Here is a 17,102-nt window from a genome sequence, read left to right on the forward strand (position 1 = left end):
TCTTTTTAAACTTATTTTAATGGTATTCTGATATTACATACATCAATCAATATTTAAAGAGATGAAATTCAACACAATATATAACTAGTCCAGATAATGCATGATGTAGGTGTGGTTATTGTCTTTGGAACCCTTTCCCTGTCACGCCACTAAATGTATTCCCCCCATTGATAACACTGCCCCATCCCTCGAGTACTGCTATAGGGAGAATGCTCAAGAAAGGACTTGAGTTGCATTTTAAGGTTCAACTAAACAGATTGTTTGTGATGCATGCACAGCCAAGTAACCGCTGGAAAGACAAGGTGGAGTACCTCTCCTTCAATAAGGTGCAGCAAAGAACCCTGAACAAGAGTAGTGGATTTCCGTAAGTCACAGTGCCAGTCTTTGTCCAGGTCGTCACTCTGAAAAAAGGTTCAACAACAGTTTGCAGTCAGGAAGGTAGTGATGATGTGAATCTAGATATTTTTGCTGCCAAGAGAGAATCCGGTGAAGGGTCTATTGCTAGTAGGGTCTATAAAAGAATCGTTGCAAAATACAATGAAAATGTCAAATTACAAGATGAATGGAGTAGAAGATTGGACTATGTTATCTCATCAGAGAATGTGTGCAAATGTGAATCTCTGTTTGTTGAACCTATGTGAGAGATCGAGGCAAATCAAAATACTTATCAGAGTTTACTGGAGCCCTGAACGATTGGAGACGAGAGGTATGTCGGACACAAGTAAATGTTGGGGTTGCTCTGGTGAGGTAGGAACATTGGAACACATGCTTTGGAATTGTGTTTGTGTGCGTGTCTTTTGGGTCTGAAGTATGTAATGTTTGTCTGAGAGTACATGGGGAACATATTGATCTTGATTCCAAGACAATGATACTTGGCTGTGATGAAATATTAGATACATTGTCCATTTCTCAGAAGAAATGGCTTGTTAGGGGAGCTATGCTCTGTAAGAAAATGATTCTATGTGGTTGGAAGTCTTGAGTTACTCCGCAATTAGAAGACTGGTTTGAGGAGATGTATAAATTTGCGGACATGGAAAATACAATTTACAGACCATAGAGGAAAATTATGATTTTTGACAAAATATGGGGAAAGTTTTTAGATATGTACTAGTTCCATTTTGATGTTTGGTGTTAGGGGGTGTGAGGGGGTTGGGGAGGAGGTTTGAAATTGTTTTTGCATTAGTTTGATCTCTGATATTTTATTGTCTTTGTTTCGAGATATGTTTGTATGTTTCTGTTCATTACTGCTGTTCTCATGTTATGTATATTTCTGAGTATAAATAAAGAATTAAAAAAAAAGAAGGTAGGTTCCAGTAGAGTCCATAAAACAGAATCACAGTTCCTTATGGATCACAGCTTGCAAAATGTTGTCTTTAAAGATTTGTTTGTTGCAGAGGACCATTGATTCCTTACCCACCAATGATCAGGAAGCAGCAGACCTATGCTAATCCCTGGTGCCAACAAGTGTTCATTATCGCCTTTGCTGGGCATGCCAGTCACACCAAGTGCAGATGTAGGCTTCCAATTACTATACTGCTCAGGGTCTATAGGCTTGGGCCCTAGGAGTCTTAGGTGTGAAGGGTAAGAAATGTGAGGCGGACAACTTGATAAAGATTTTTCACAAGTAGGCATTTTATTAAATTATAAGGATGAGATAAACACCTCAATTTCCCTAACCTAGCAAGGATTTCCCTGCCAACAAAACAAAACACTCTAATATCAAAAGGTATATGTACCTCACACTTGTACATATAAAAAACTCATACAGGAATATATATATATCACTGTTCAAGTTCAACAAAATAGCAATTATATTCAAATCCAAACTTTGTAACTAAATATCCCTGCAACCAGGGTTGGAAACCCCTACCCATGTTTAATGAAGGACTTTCTAAATGAAAGTTCCAATTAGCAACAGTTATTTTCAATGGTTAAATTCCACTGCACGGATAATCCAAAATTCCTTTCAACATTAAAGTTCTGTTTCACTTGATAATGGATTATTTTAGGGTTAAACAAAGTTCATCACTCTGCAAAATAACCTTCCACAAGCTCCAGCTTCTCAAACAAACAGTCCTTGTTTCATACGTCCAATGAATATTTCAATAAAACCTCTCTTCTTTGGAAAAGATAACTTCTTTATAAACACAAAAAATGTTTTCGTCAGGATGGTTTTACCACAGTTCATCAAACAACTTTAGTGGCCTTGCCACTTTCTTTCCACCACGACCTTTCACCTCAGTGTGGTACTTCATTGTCTTCTTCCTGGTCCACTAACAAGCCCTTTCCTGGTATTCTCGCCGCCTGGATAAGAACTCCTGCCTCTATTACAAGTACTCTGTGATGAGGTTATCTTAAAAAATCAGCAACAACTTTGAGATTCACAAAATCTTCCATAAGGATAGAACACACCTTGAGGTTGATTATTACATTTATTTATCTACCACATGTAACGCACGTTACTTTGTTCTTCTCCTTTATACTTTCCAGAAGGATGGCTTCTCTCTTGCCACCTTTGGGTTTCCACTATCACACCATTTAACTGCTGTTAAAATTTATTATACAAGCTTCTCTCTTTATGTAAACTGGTTCCCCTTTTCTTTGTGACAATCTTTCTGTGGCTTAACCAAGGTTTATTATTATTGGTCTTCAATATTGCCCCCTCTTGGCTTTGGCAATGTTGGGTATAGCTAGGTTTTAATATTACACCCTCTTGGTTCTGGCAATGACAGTTCACTATTACCTTATCATGGCTTTGGTAATGAGGGTTACAGTTTGGACTCAGTGTTGCCTTTTCTTGGCTTTGACAATGCTGGATACAGTTTAGTTTTAATCTTGCCCCCTTTTGGCTTTGGCAATGATAGTTATATATATTTTTTTATTATTAATGTTAGGTTAAGAATATAACATTTTACTAAATACAACTGAATCCACAACAATAGCTGATTATCATAAAAAAAGAATTCAGCATTCCGAATAAAAGAACCAGGAACCATTTTTCCACATCTCGTGTGCAGTCCAATCAAAAGAAGAAAAAGATGCGCAAGATAAGAAGAAAAAGTGAAGGACCAACAACAAAGAAGAAGAAGAGAAAAAAAGAAAGAGAGGGACATTCATATTGTGTGGGCAAAAATTGCCTTCCAAGTCCATCAGTATGTATAAACTGTTCAGTTACGCAGAAGTGCTCAATTCCATTAAATCCAAGAGGAGAAAAACTTCCTTTAAGAGGTTTAATAATGCCAAGGTTAATGTCAGGTTCACACCCCCAATCAGTTCATTCCACCATTGGCTCTCAAACAATGATGGTAAGCCACTGATATGAATAGCCAACCCTTTCGTTCTTAGTTCAGTTATTGCCGGGCATGTGAGGACCAAGTGCTGCAAAGTTTCAATAGATGATTCGTCAGTGCACAGTCTACAAATCAGATGAGGACTTCCTCCGTTCCTAACCCCCCAGGCACTCACAACTTCCTTTGTTGGGTATGCCTTGAGACGAAAGCGCATAAACTCAGTGCGATGGTAACTACTCAGGAATTTCACCAAGAATTTTGGCAAGGGGTTAAGCGCACAAGCTTTGAAATGAGTTTTACCAAGCGCTTGTACAGGGATCTTTCATCTTGGCTTTGGATCCAGTCCATTGCCCACAGTTTCCTTTTTACACTGCATGGATTGATAGTTAACATGTCCTCCGTGACTTCAAGGGACTCCAGAATTGCCGTACAAGTGCTGAGCGATTCTCGTAGTATGCCTTCTGTCCCTTTCATGATAGCCTTCTGTATGATCTCAAAGCCTCTCGGAGGTGATGGTAATATGCATTTTTAAAGCATTGCCAATGATTTCCAAACAACCATTGAGTAGAGGGAGTTTAATGCCAACTCTATTCTTATAGCTTGTATGGGCAATCGTCGTGGTAAATGGAGGACTTGTTTCCAAAATAGGCCCTCCAGCCACGGTCAGGTTGTTGCTGGGAGGGCAAAGAAAGCTTCAGCACCTTAGATAATTATAGGCACCACCTTCATTCTGTAGAGTTGAATTACTGGACGTAAGGTGTATTTACAGAATTTCTTCTTAATGATCCTCGCTTGAGAAGCTGGCATTTTCATCTTGCTTTCTAAGATTGCCCTTCTTGGAGCATCCGTGACACTGTTATTGACACACATCCCAGGTAGGTCATCAAGGTAACCTGTGATAGCGTTTGCCCATTGAGATACCACGAGGCAGTATTTTTACCTTTAGGCCCCCCTGATTCCAAAACTAGGATGCAAGATTTTTCAGTATTGATCTTCAAACCATTTTCGTGTACATAGGCCTGCAGAGCGTCCAATGATAGTTATATACATCTTCCTCTTGGTTCCTCTTTACATATGGATAACAGCAAATATGCTTTCTTTCATTAGTTCGGCATTCAAAACAATTAAATGCAGCCAGCGGTTCTCAAAGAGTGCTCCGGGGTCAACTATCATAGGCCAACCCACCGGCTTCTCCTTGCACATCCGCTTTACCCGCTGCCACTGCAGCTGTAACCTCTTCAGTCTTTGCGGTCTGAGCCTTTGACAGCTCCAGTTAAGTTCCTGAGTCCCAGCCTGCTTTGCTCCTGGCGTTCTCCGATGCTCGCTAGCCACCAGAGGTGAGAACAGGGCATGGGAAGCTTCTTTCTTCTACAGGGCAGCCTGTCACCTTAATGCTTCCTGCTGCGTGCCCTCTGCAGTTTGAGCTTCTCAATCTTGCGACTCTCTTGGCACATTAACCTGCTATACAAACAGCGGCAGTTGCAGCGTCATCATTTCTCTGCTCTTGCTGCATGCACTGCTGCTCGCTGCTTCTCCAGCTAATTCTGCCACATCTTCCGCCATGATTTCTATTGGCCTGCACCTGAAGGGGATTTCAATAATAAAAGGTCCTGCTTAGGTTTGGGCTATTAGAAACACTGGACTGCATATTGCAGTTCTGTGCCTCCAAACCCCTCTTCCTTGTCCCAGTACCTAGGGTATTATGGAACTTGAATGCTTGGTCTTCGTTTTATATAAAAGGTCCCAATTTCAACCTTATCAAACTCACTTTGTTTATAGAAGGTATTTTTAGAAAAGGGCCTTAAAGTAATTGTTGATTGATTCTTGATTTCAGAGTTCATACAAAAGGAGGAAACACATATATCAGGAGTAATGTTATTAAGGTTCTGAGCCTGATATATTCTGTTATCATGTTGACCATGAGAGTTTTAACTACTAAAATCGTGGGTGCTTTTGGGAAGTGTAGTCTGACTCTGGCAGCACAACATTAGCTATTCTGGTATCAGGGACGTCTCACCCTCCAAAGTAGATGAATACTCCATCTCTCATAAAGGTGTCACTCTGTTCACTTGTTGGCCTTCTCCTTCCAGGTGATCCACCAAGCTACTACCACCCTCAGGGTTAGGATCAGGTAGCGGCTGCTTTCCCCTGACTTTAGGCATGTTTCTGTGAGGACTCTGCAGGATTGATCACATAGGCCAGGCTCTTGATTGTGCCAATCCTGGTTTCTGAACTTGTCCGTAACATGTACCCCACTGCCTAGGCCTTTCACTTCTTGGAATCCTCTCTGGCCCCCTTGAATAGCCAAATTTAGGATTCTTGAACCTCATTGTCAGTACCTCCACCACCACCATATGGCAGTGCTGATATTCTCTCTCTCTCTTTTGTCTTCTTCCAACTTCTTTCTTTCCTCCTTTTGGTCTTTCCCTTCTCCCACTCTTTTTCTCTGGCCTTTCCTTCACCATCCGTTCTTTTGGTTTTCTCCTGACTTCCATCCTTCTGGCTTCTCCTTCCCCCCTCTTTCCTTCTGATCTTTCCCTCTTGGCACGCCTCCTTTCCCTGCCCCTCTCTGACCTCACTCCCCTGCAGTGCTCCAATTTGCTCTGTACTCTCTGACGTTCTCCAGCATCCCACACCCCCATAATGCCAGCCCCCTTTTATCCTATGTGCCACTGGCTAATGGAATATTAATAGGAGGAGGAGATGCGCCTGTATTTGCTGATTTATCTGGTTCGACGATTGGTCTACTCTTCTTGGCCTCTGCCCGCATCCTCAGTTCTGCTACTTTATCGATTATTCTCATTATACTGCCTGCGAATCCATGGGCCAAATTCATCTAAATATTGTCCACCATTTTGTAATCAGGTGGCCTTGTCTTAGGGACCACCTGGTATCACCATGGTTGCCTCTGTCAGGTGCCTCCAATATATACCCTCTCCTGTTGATGTGATTGCGGTCTAAATTTCCTCCGTAATGCTAAGGCATGAAGTCTAGTCATTTTTGGTAGTGTCCCATCTCTGTCAAATTGTACACTGGTTGGCAGTGTAAAGGCATCTCTAGTGAGGGCCTTGGCTACTGTGACGACTTGCACATTTGAGCACATATAATGGATGGTATAGTTGGCAGTCAAACTTGTCACATGTACGACTGATAATAGATTTCTTGATTTCACTAATCAGTGAAAAAATGCAGTTACTAATTTTAGTTGGCTGATTTTGGAAGTTATTTTTATGTTTTTCATTTACTGTTTAGTACAGAGCTTTTCAAAGTTGTGTATGATGAGGTCTTCCCGAGTACAGATCATGTAGATGGGGTACCACCAAATCCTGGTCCTGATTATTTTTATTGTAAGCAGTCCATCTCCTCCCTTTTTAAAAGAGCCTCATGCCCACCCGCTGGACATCCTCCTTATCGCTTTAGTGAGACAGGGCCACCGGTTTACTGAAAATAATTGCCGCCCCTTTTAAAAGGGAATTGCGGTCACCTACTGGATTTTGTGCGTTTCCCTCTGTGGGGCTAGGGCCACAGTTTTAATACCACTGACTTAGTACTACGAGCATGAAATCCACCTTGTGTCTGTGGGACCCATGCCCCGCTGATATTCTGAAAGGCTTCCGAGATGCTCTGATCCCGTGGATCACAGAAATTATTAATTCATCTTTCGGAGCTGGCACTGTACCTGACATCCTTAAGGATGTTTGAGTTATCCCCTTGTTGAAAAAGCCCACCATGGATCCTGCAGCTCCAAAGAATTACAAGCCCATCACTAAGGTTCCCTATCTTTTGAAAATTCTGGACAGAGTTGCATATTTACAGCTCCAGAATTTCATAGAGGAAAATAACTTGCTAAACAGCGCTCAGTCCGATTCTAGGTCCCATCACTGCACGGAAACTGCTCTCTTAGATCTAAATCTAATATAACTGATATTATTGAAAAATGTCACCCAGCGCTTCTGTTATTGTTAGACCTATCATCAGCATTTGACATTATTGACCACAAACTTCTACATAACAGACTGTTAAAGGAATGGTTGGCCCAAAAAGATGGGCAATAATAAAACAAATATACTTGCACATTTTTTTTAAGTTCCTATGTAAAATTTTGAGCAATTCAAGCTCAAAAATTGGAAAAGCAAGCACATGGGCACATCCATTTTGTGAAATGGATGCTCGCCTGTGCTGGCTTTTGCGGCACTAATGAAGGAGAAGCCAACCAGCTATAGTAAATAAAAGCTACCACTGGGTGGCTTTTCCTTCATTGGCGCCGGGACTCGGAGGACGCGGACCGGAGACTAGAGGCAGAAAAGCTGCAGCTGAATCTCGGTAAGTGCTATTTTTTTTTTTTTTAAATAAGCACTAACTGCGTTTTTTTTCTAAGTTTTCCGGGCTGGAGGAGCCCGGAAAACTTAGAAATAAAACTGCAGCTTTAAAAACGTTGTATTTATGTTTGCGGTAGCTTTTGAAGCTACCGCAAACATAAATACAACGTTATTGTGTTTGAAAACGCTGCGGTTTTTCCTTCTAAGTTTCTCAGGCTCCTCAGAGCCTGAGAAACTTAGAAAGAACAACCGCAGCGTTTTCAAACATAACCGCGTTGTGTTTCTGCCTAAATCTGCTTTCCCATTTGGGGCTCTCGGAGCCCGAGAGCCCCAAATGGGAAAGCAGATTTAGGCAGAAACACTGCAGCATTTAGCATTGCAGAAAACAACCGCATAGTGTTTCTGCCTAAATCTGCTTTGCCCATTTGGGGCTCTCGGAGCCCGAATGCCCCAAATGGGAAAGCAGATTTAGGCAGAAACACTGCGGCATGTAAACACAAACGCGTTCACCAGAGACCCAAAGTGATAGCTACGGCAGGCAGAAACACAACGCGGTTGTGTTTGAAAACGCTGCGGTTTTTCTTTCTAAGTTTCTCAGGCTCCTCCGGCTCAAACACATTAACGTTGTATTTATTTATTTATTTATTTAAATTTCTTTTATTGATTTTATGCAAACAAAACAACACAAATCAAACAAGCAGCATAATCATAATAGTTCGATTACACATCAATTTATCTTAATCACTGCTCCCATAACCCCTCCCTCCCCCCATGAGACTATTTGTCAATCTCATTCAATGTCTGGCACATGCGGCCGGGTTTCGTTCTCTTCGGAGTCTGTTGGATCTGATATTACTCCAAGCAATTCTGCTATTAGCGATTTCCAAGCCAACAGGGTGCCCGCCTCCCCTTCTCCAGCCAGGCTACTCGCTTCTTGCCATGCCACCGTTTCAGCCTCCGCCCATTTCTGCAAGTCCTTCCACCATACATCCACCTTAGGCTTGTGGCATTTCTTCCACTCCATGGCAATCCTACGTTTTGCAAGCACATGCGCCAGATTTCTCAGTTTCTCAATATGCTTGAGTTTCCGTGGCCTGGGGAACCCGCCCAGTAAGCAGGCCCAGGCCGTGTCTGTAACAAGAGTAACCCTCTTATCAGCCAGTTTCTGCGCCACTTCTCCCCAAAAACACCAAATGATCGGGCACGACCAAAACATATGTGTCATGTCAGCATTTTCTAAGTTACATTTGGGACACGCTTGTCTTCCAGTGTTTCGAAACTTGGATATCCTCAAGGGGGTCATGTATGCCCTATGCGTTACATACAGCTGTATTTGTTTTAATCTGGCATTTCTGGACACTTACTTTTTTGTGATAGCCCAGGGCACGCTCCCACACCCCATCCTCCATTGGGGCCCCCACTTCCGCCTCCCAGTCCAGTCTCAGATGTGTTAAGTCTTTCCCAACCTTAGCCATCACCATCTCATACAATCTCGAGATCTCATGCCCTCCTTCGGATATATCATATATTGCTCCCAAAACTGCATCTGGTTCTTCTATCAAAACTGTCTCTGGCCAGGTGTTCCTAATCATTCGCACCAATCTAATGTACGTGACATATTGGCCCGTATGTAGCCCCGCCTCTTCGCTGAGTTCCACAAACTCCTTAATGGACCCCTCTTGCCAAACATCGCCTAGCGTTACCAGCCCCACCGATTCCCAGTAGGTCCTAATAATCACCCTCAACTGATTATCCCCTCCTGTCAAAGCAACCAGCGGTATCTGCGGGAGGCACGGGCATGGGACTTCCATCAAGCGACAAGCCCTACGTCAAATTTTCCACCCAAACCTCAACATCGCAGGATGCCCCCTCATTTCGGTTTCAGGCAGCCAGATCATTTCTTTCAAGTAAAACGGGGCGCAGTCCTGTCCAATCACCCTGTGCTCAGGGGTCACTTCATCGGAGAGCCACTTAGCCACATACTGTAGCTGTCCCGCCAAATAGTAAACCTCAAAATGAGGCAGTCTGATACCTCCGTTTTCATAAAAGTTCTGCAATTTCCAAAACGCCACTCTATTTCGGGTACCATGCCACAGGAACTCCCTGCACATGCTGTTCAATTTATTGAAAAACCTCTTGGGTATCATGTATGGGATATTACTAAAGTAATGCAGGAGCCTGGGCAGGACTATCATCTTGAGCATTGCCCCTCGCCCCATCATCGCCAGGGGCAGTTTTGCCCAGAACTGCATGCTGTTCCTGATTTTCCTGACGGCTACTTCTGTATTATGTCTATGTTCTTCTTCCACCGTGTGGTATACATCTATGCCCAGGTAACGAAAAGAGCTAGTTGCCCATGGTACTTGTAGCACCGGTAGTCTATCCACAGGGGTCCCCTTATAGTTACCCAGCGGGAATATGACAGACTTTTGGGGGTTCACCGATATGCCCGACACCTCTGCATATCTTTCCATCACATCAAGTATGAATAGGAGATTTGCTTATGGGTATTGCAAGTACAATAATAAATCATCTGCGTACAAGGATATCAAGTGTCGTTCCCCTCCTACCTCAATGCCTATCGCATCATACTGTGCCCTAAGGCATATTGCCAGAGGCTCCAGGCCTAAAATGTAAAGCATCGGGGACCAGGGGCACCCCTGTCTGGTGCCTCTACCAAGTTGCCATCTCTCGGATATCACCGGACCAGTTCGGACCCTGGCAAGCGGCTCACTATACAACATCTTAGCCCACCTGATATAGCCCGGCCCCATTCCATACCCTTCCAAAGCAGCCAATAGCCATGACCACTTGACCGAATCAAAAGCTTTAACTGCATCTAGAGACACTATCGCGATCTCACCTTCATTCCTACTACCCCATTCGACCACCCGGTGAAGACGCCTATGGTTGTGTGTTATATTCCTATTCGGGACATAACCCGTTTGATCAGGATGTATCAGTCTACCAATCACTTTCTGCAATCGATTTGCCAGGACAGCCGTTAAAATCTTGCTGTCCTGATTAAGCATCGACAAAGGTCTGTAGGAACCACATCTATGGTCCGGTTTGTTGGGCTTGGGCAGCGGTATTATGATTGCCTCTCTGAGCGACTCAGGCAACCGTCCTATCTCAAACGCCTCATTAAGCATGTCCAGCATTGGGGGGAGGATTTCCTCTCTGTATACTTTATAGAATTCGCTGGGGAACCCATCTGCTCCCGGGGTCTTACAGGTAGGCAACTGCTTAACAACCGCCTCTAACTCCTCTAACGTGATTGGCTCATCTAGCTCCTCCCTCTCCTCTTCACTGATCTTGGGCAGCCCTATGTCTTCTAGCGCTTCAATTATCTTGCGTTGGTCACTCATCTCATCATCCACGTACAGCGCTCAGTAATAATCCGTGAATTCTTTGTTAACCCCTTCTTGCGTGGCCACTTCATCCCCGTCCTCCCTAATAATGGTCCTAATCGGAGGCCTAGGGGTCTCGCTTTTGTATAGCCAGGCCAAAAGGTGGCCTGTCTTATCTCCCCCTGCGTGCTGCCTCTCAACCTATTTCCCATAATTAAGATTGCAGAGTCTTTCCCAATGCCCTGCACATTGTTGCTGTAGTTGGAGTACCAGCTCCGTGTCTACGTCACCGTTCTTCAATGCTATTTCTAGCTCAGCTTCCGTCCTCTGTAGGTCAGCCAAGACCCCACCCTGTAACCCTCTTGACTTAGCAATGGCCGCCCCCCGCATCACCACTTTAAAAGCTTCCCATAATGTGCCTGCGGAGTCAACACTCCCAGTATTTTCCTCAAAGAAGTTGGTAATCTCTTCCCTTATATCTTCCCTAAAGACTGGATCTTTAAGCGCCTCTGCTCGGAGGCGCCATGTAGGGATCCTCGCCCTCGGGGGGGCGAGTGATCTGAGAGGACCCTAGCCTTATATTCGACTTGAGTAATCTCAGACATCACATCTGCTGTAGCAAAGGCATAATCAAGCCTAGTGTGCAGTTGATGCGGGCTGAATAGTGCGAGTATTGCCTCTCAGTGGGATGTTTCATCCTCCACACATCTGTAAAGCCAAAATCAATTAGCAGCGTCTGCAAAAAAAAAAATGCGAGTATATTTGTTTTATTATTGCCCATCTTTTTGGGCAATAAAAAATGTTGGGCGAACCATTCCTTTAACTGTGGCAAATTGCTCGGAAACTGCCGCCAACTGGTTGGCCTCTTTCCTTGGTCCTCGGACATCTAGAGTAGCAGTGCCTGGAGCTGAGGCCAATCCTATAGTTCTGTCCTGCGGTGTGCCGCAGGGATCATGTCTCTGTCCTCTTTTGTTCAACATTTATGTAAGACCTTTTATTGACCTCTTGGACGATCTGGGTGCCAATTAGCAAATTACGCGGATGACACCCAGATCCTCTTTGTACTATCAGGAGTACAATCTAAGGACACAGATACAATGCATTTTGTTTACCATAAAATTCAGATATGGATGGCAGAAAATTATCTCACCCTTAATGACTCTAAGACCGAGCTTCTCATCATGGCGTCCAGCCCACGGCTGAAGAAGCTCTGTACCCAATATTCCCATTTTGTAATTGCGGGCACTCATTGCTGTCTGTAATTCTATGAAATCTCTAGGGGTGTATCTTGATGCAGAACTGTCTATGAAGAAATAGGTCTCACAGCTGCGTTCATCATGTGCTCACGTTATCAAGCTGCTTCAACAGATTAGCTTTATCTTTCTATTGCTAATAGCGTGCTTCTGGCATCTTCGCTTGTCAACTCAAGGTTAGACTATTGTAATCAGTGGTCGAAGTGAGCGGGAGCAGCTGGGAACGGTGCTCCTCTACTTTTTTAAATTACGTTTTACAGCTCCTATACTTTTATTTTAAAAAGAAAATGATCCGGAAAGTTTTCGTTTTAAAATAACAGTGTAGGAAGAAGTTGAAACTTGCACTTTCAGTGCCCTACACTAAACGTTCCCTTAAACAACAGGTGCATGTGTTTGGGGGTTTGTATTGTGTGTGGGAGGCGGTGTGATGATGGGGTTTGTGGGGAGTGGGTGCAGGCTGGCAGGGATCATAGCTCCACTACTTCTTTTCGTGCACTTTGACCACTGATTGTAATAGTTTATTCCTGGGTACTTCACAAGCTAATCTCCACCGCCTCCAGGCCCCTCAAAACGGGGCTCTAAGAGCAGTATTCTGGCTTTCTAGGCCTGACCATGTAACCGTATTTAGGAGGAAACTGCACGGGCTTCCAGTCAGGCAGAGAATAAGGCATAAAACACTGTCTCTTGCCTTTAAATGTCAGAATAAGGAAGCATCTCTCTATCTTTCCAGGAGACTACCATCGACATTTTCCCATCGTGTACTGCGCTCCTCTGATGTCTCTCAGCTTACTCAACCGCACTTTTGCTTGAAAATATTTGGATTTTGATTTCCATGCCCCGTGTGAATGGAATGCCCTTCCACCTGCCATTAAAGATTCTCACTCTCTGACAGTCTTCAATAAAAGTACAAAGCTGCTTCTTTTTAACCTGGCTGATTAATCTCCTTGGATCTATGTGATCACTGCGCCGCCCATAACTGCGAAGGCTGAAATGCCGACGCCAGTTACGGTGCGGCGCAGTGATCATATAGATCACTGTGCCCGCTTCCCGGCCTGATTTTCCCTTCCTACCCCCAACCCCCAACTTACCTTTCATGGCAGCACACTTCTGTGTGTGCCACCTGCACCCTGCTATCCCTGCAGCATCAGCTCCTCCCACTAACGTGTGTTGGAGCTGACGCCGCAGGTAGCTTTTCTTTTTTTTGTTTCTTTGGTGTTCCCCGCTTACCAAAATGGTAAGCAGGGGACACCCCCGCAACCCCCGACGCCCGTTACGGCACCTAAGCAGAGCGGGGGACACCCCCGCAGCCCCCACTCTGGCACTCCCGCAATCCCCGCTCTGGTTGGGCGTAGTAAATTTTGCCCTCATTTTGTGTGCCCTTCAAAGTTGCAGTAATTGCGGGGGCACACAAATGAGGGCGACATTTTTGTACGATTCCCTCTCCTTCTGCTGATTGATCTTCTGTACTATTGTTGCCTTGCTTTCCTCTCCCTTGCTGCGCTGTGAGGCCTTCAGGCATGTAGCACCCTACTTAAAAACTAATATAAATAAATAAAATAAATAGAGTTATTCAGTAATAACATAGGAACACATTTCAACAAACTCTTACATTTTTCAGTTTTCTAACTTACAGGAATTATGGTGATGTACTTTTTTTTATCCTTTTCCCTGTTCTGGCATGCTACCTATTTTCTTTTTTGATCTGTCTGTAATTAAAGGAAAATGTAAAGTAAAATATATATTTGTACAGTTCAACGGTTGTGGAAGAGTGGGCAGTTGGGTCCTTTCATGTTGATTTGCTAGCTGTGGGACAGGTTTGGGTCTCTTTCTTCTTATTAGGATTGGCGAGAGTGTTCTTTTTCCAGCGACAGGTCAAATGTTGTTTTTGTAAAGCCATATATGTTAATAAACATCTATATTTTTTCTACCTAACTATATTCTTTTTTGTTAGTTTTGAACTTGACAATGGGATATTGAGGTAGGTCAGACATAGAACGCGTGGCTGCTTTTCACGGACAATTAAAGGACACACATGGGCAGACGCAACCCCTTATTTTTTTGAGGTTGGCAAACTTGCTCAAGTATTTGGCTACCAGGATTTTACTCAGATTGCCATGTTCCCAGTGCAAACGCTTACCCACAAGACTTGTCTCATATTGGGATGTTGTTTTCCAGGGAATATTGCTCTACAGATTGCTTGGTTTAAAAGGTGACCCCTTTTATACTTTTCCAGCATATTTATTAGAACATTTCCTCTCTCAGGTTATTTTTCTGGTGTTCAATGCTATTTTTATCATGCACACTTTCTTCTAAGGGGAATGTCAATTGAACTACATGTGTATATTTCACTTTAAGATATATGTTCACTTACTGTGCGTATATTCATGGATGCCAGCATTTGATTTTCGCTATGGGGGCAAGAGTACCTGGGAATATGTTACTCGTGCAGCCGGTCATTTTTTTCCCTTTTCTGTGCTGTTTTAATGTGGTTAGTTGGGATTGTGCAATGTATCATAACCGTCATCAAGAGACCGGCCATAAAACAAAGGGCTTATAGCACGCTGCTTAACCAAAGTGTGTGATCCTTGGCAAATAATTGTGCCCACTGTATAATTCACAAAACTGACCAAACACTAGCCATGGCCTTCAGCCATGGTTAGTGTCCACGGGCTTCGGCTCTGCTCACACTATATTTTCAAACACGAACGGACCCCTAGCCATGACCTAAAAGTGGTCTGGTATGGTTCTGAAATATACAGTGGCTGTGGCCGTGCCAGTGGGCAGGTAGGTCAAAACGGGTCAAAATCAGTCTGTGATTGCTGAACTTCTTTGAACGATGAGTTGCAAGCGTTTTAAAATATAGAGTGGGCACGCCAAAGGAAGTGCCCACTGGCCATGGCCATCGGCCATGGCTAGTGGTCTTGTAGTGTTTTAAAATGGACAGTTCCCAAAGCCTGCCATCTTTTATACTTAACAATACCACTGTCAAAACAGGTCAAAATCAGTCAGTGATTGCTGAATGTCTTTGAGCGATGGGTTGCAAGTGTTTGAGATATAGAGTGGGCGTGGTCAAAGGCCTGGCTAGTGGTCTGGTAGTGTTCTAAAATATACAGTGGGCACGGCCAGAGGCTGTGGCCATTGCATATGGCCAAAAATCTATGGAATAGCAAAACCCTTGAAATTCAAGGAAAAAACTTTAGTTGCAGGGACATTGAAGTGAGAACTTAATGCAACAAACCCCCTGAAATTCAGCTAAAGTCACCTTAACTGCATGTCCCCTGTTGTGCAGTCTATGACCACAATGATGACATCACAGATGACATCCCTGATAGTTTCCGACACTGAGATGCTTCCCATGATGCATTGCTGGCGCAGATGCTTTTCAGTTTTTAAAATCTGCCATTTTAAATTGCAGTGTTTTTCCTCATTGGGAGAGAAGAAACATCACAATATTTTAGCTAAAAAAGTGCTCGAAATGGTGTATTGGGGTTGCCTGAAGAATGCTTGTAGGAAGTGTAGGTATGGGTGCTAGTTATGTTATGTTATGTTATTTTGCATTTATATAGCGCCTTATATACCATTGGTATGGTCTGAAGGCGCTGGTAGGTTGAACGCCCTTGGGAACCGAAGTTCAGGTCAGTAGAGAGAGTAGGGGGGAGTCAAAAAGTGCGTGTGCGCACCATGTATGTGTGCAGCTAGTGCGAAAACAAGTGGTAGCTGCTTCTTAGCTGTAGGTGTGGTGGTTGAGAGATCAGGAGTATGTGTTCGTTCTGGTCGGCTTTATCCGGAACGAGTTTGGCTGCGTTAGGCCTGAGAAGAACGCCTGGCTGGGTGGTGAGAAACCAGCAATGTTTACTTAGAGTGATGTGGAGTAAGCGGGAGATGTAGATATGGGAACAGTTATACCGAATGGTGTCATAGTATCTCTGCGTTCTAGATGAGTGGTGGTGTAAGGGAGAGGGTAAGCGTGGGGTGTGGCGTGATGTATGTTTTCAAGAGTTTCCTTCATTCCAAGGCATGTTAAGTATTGTCCGTTGCACATAATCGTCCGTTCCTCATACTTGACCGCTCCACACATTCGTCTAGTCCGCACCCTACGTTTGGTTCGCACCCTCGTCCAGACCGCACCCTCGTCCAGGCCGCACACTTCGTCAGGTCTAGACATTTGTCCAGACTATATGCTCGTGTAGTTTATCCACTCGTCCAGTCTACATAATGGACGAGGTAGGACATTCGTTCAGTCCATAATCAGTCGTGCGCTCCCCACACTCATGCGCTGCCCAGACTCATGTGTTCCCCACGCTTATCCGCTCTTAAAATCATCCGCTCTCAAAGTCATCCGCTCACAAAGTCACCCGCTCTCCACTCTCGTCCGCTCTCCATTCTCAAACCGCTCTCCGCACACTCACCCGATCTCCACAGTCCTCCGCTCTCCACAGACCTCCGCTCATTTCGGTTCCTCATACTAAGCCGCTCTATCCACTCAACCGTTTTCCGCGCTCAACCGCGCTCATCTGCTCCCCACAACTTGTCCGCTCACACACACTCATGCGCTCTCCACACTCATGCACTCTCCGCTCCCCACGCTCATCCGCTCCCCCCGCTCCCCACGCTCATCCGCTCCCCACGCTCATCCGCTCCCCACGCTCATCCGCTCTCCACGCTCACCCGCTCAGCCACAATCACCACATTCACCACACTCCCCCGCTCTCTACACTCACCCGATTTCCACACTCATCGGCATTACGCTCTCGCTCTCATCTGCACTACGCTCTCGCTCCCATCCGCTCCCCACACTCATCCGCTCCCCACACTCATCCGCTCCCTACACTCATCCGCTCCCACACTCAACCGCTCCCACACTCAACCGCTCCCACACTCAACCGCTCC

The 17,102-nt window shown here is 44.5% G+C and overlaps 1 protein-coding gene across 4 annotated transcripts in view; it reads left to right on the top strand.

Moving 5' to 3' along the window:
- The window catches only part of TEC (tec protein tyrosine kinase), an 837,667-nt gene that overhangs the window by 507,482 nt on the left and 313,083 nt on the right, over positions 1-17,102 (top strand). The gene's annotated exons all lie outside the window — the stretch shown is intronic.

Source organism: Ambystoma mexicanum, chromosome 6q (assembly GCF_040938575.1).
Source record: "Ambystoma mexicanum isolate Mex_15411 chromosome 6q, UKY_AmexF1_1, whole genome shotgun sequence".
NCBI lineage: Eukaryota > Metazoa > Chordata > Amphibia > Caudata > Ambystomatidae > Ambystoma > Ambystoma mexicanum.